The sequence below is a fragment of the Myotis lucifugus genome, unplaced genomic scaffold, assembly GCF_000147115.1.
Source record: "Myotis lucifugus unplaced genomic scaffold, Myoluc2.0 scaffold_196, whole genome shotgun sequence".
Taxonomy (NCBI): Eukaryota; Metazoa; Chordata; class Mammalia; order Chiroptera; family Vespertilionidae; genus Myotis; species Myotis lucifugus.
In genome coordinates this window covers 2112915-2114636 of record NW_005871244.1, presented here as the reverse complement: position 1 = coordinate 2114636, position 1722 = coordinate 2112915, and positions in this window count along the sequence as shown.

The following is a 1722-nucleotide window of genomic DNA, read 5'->3' as shown; positions in this document are numbered from 1 at the left end:
TGGGCTCCATGCCTGAGCCCCGCAGCCCAGGAAGTGCCCACAGTGGTGGCAGGGGCTCCCTATCCAGGAGAGCCTGGTCTGCCAGCCCCCGAGACTCTTGCAAGATCTAATTGTCCCTCACTCACACATGCACACACTAAACACGTGCACACATGCCCCTTTCACTCCCTTATTCACTCACACTCTCTCACTCATCACTGTCCCGCCAGACGCCATCTTGATATCTCCCCTGTCAACCATTTTTTAATCGAATTGCTTGTCTTCCTTTTTTCAAGTTGTATGAGGTCCTTATATATTTTGGATATTAACCCCTTATCAGATATATCACTGGCAAATATGTTCTCCCATATAGTGGGCTCCCTTTTCATTTTGTTCATGGTTTCTTTTCTTTTTCTTTATTGATTAAGATATTACATATGTGTCCTTATCCCCCCATTGCCTCCCCCACCCTCCTACTCATACCTTCATCTCCCTGGTGTCTGTGTCCATTAGTTAGGCCTATATGCATGCATACAAGTCCTTTGGTTGATCTCTCTCCCTTACCCCTGCCCTCCCCTACCTTCCCTCTGAGGTTTGACGGTCTGATTGATGCTTCTCTGTCTCTGGATCTGTTTTTGTTCATCAATTTATGTTGTTCATTATAATCCACAAATGAGTGAGATCATGTGATATTTATCTTTTTCTGACTGACTTATTTTGCTTAACATGATGCTCTCCAGCTCCATCCATGCTGTTGCAAATGGTAGGCGATCCTTCCTTTTTACAGCAGCATAGTATTCCATTGTGTAGATGTACCACAGTTTTTTAATCCACTCATCTGATGATGGGCATTTAGGCTGTTTCCAAATCTTAGCTACGATAAATTATGCTGCTATGAACATAGAGGTGCATATATCCTTTCTGATTGGTATTTTTAGTTTCCTGGGATAATTCTTTTGCTGAGCAGAAGCTTTTTATTTTGATGTAGTCCCATTTGTTTATTTTCTCCTAAGTTTCCTTTGTCCTAGGAGATGTATCAGCAAACATATTGCTATGAGAGATGTCTGAGATTTTGCTGCCTATGGTTTCTTCTAAGATTTTTACGGTTTAACAACTTAACATTTCAGCCTTTTATCCATTTTGAGTTTATTCTTGTGTATGGTGTAAGTTGATGGTCTAGTTTCTATTTCTATCTGTTTCTCTTCTTTCACCATCAAACTTCTGGCTTCATAATTCATAATTGTGCACTGTCATTCAACTTGTACTACTATCTCAGGTGTTTCAACAACCTCCACATAGTCTAAATCTCTGCCCTTCCTTCTCTTTCACAATCCTTTAATGTTGTTGATTTCTTACTATTGGAACCCCCCGCCCCCAGTCTTCCATGAACCAGCACATGTCAAGTTCTCTTATTACCTCTCTGACAGCTATCCCTTTGCTTCTCAAGGCTCCATTTTTCCTCTGGCCCACTCAAAGCAAGTTTTTCTTATGATTCTCTTCTCAACTCTCTTTTCTTTCTGCAGACTATTTTTTGGCTATTGCATTGCCAACAGTATCTGCTATCATCTCTGAGTGATTTTGGTCTCTTTAGCTTAATCGCAAGCCCCAGTTAGTATTTCTAATTGCCAGCTGGACATCTTTACCTGGATTTCTATTGTCACCTGCTACTCTTGTCCTAACAACGTTTATTTACTTTACCAAGTCAGTCACTCCATCCATGTATTCCCTTCTATTATTACCAAT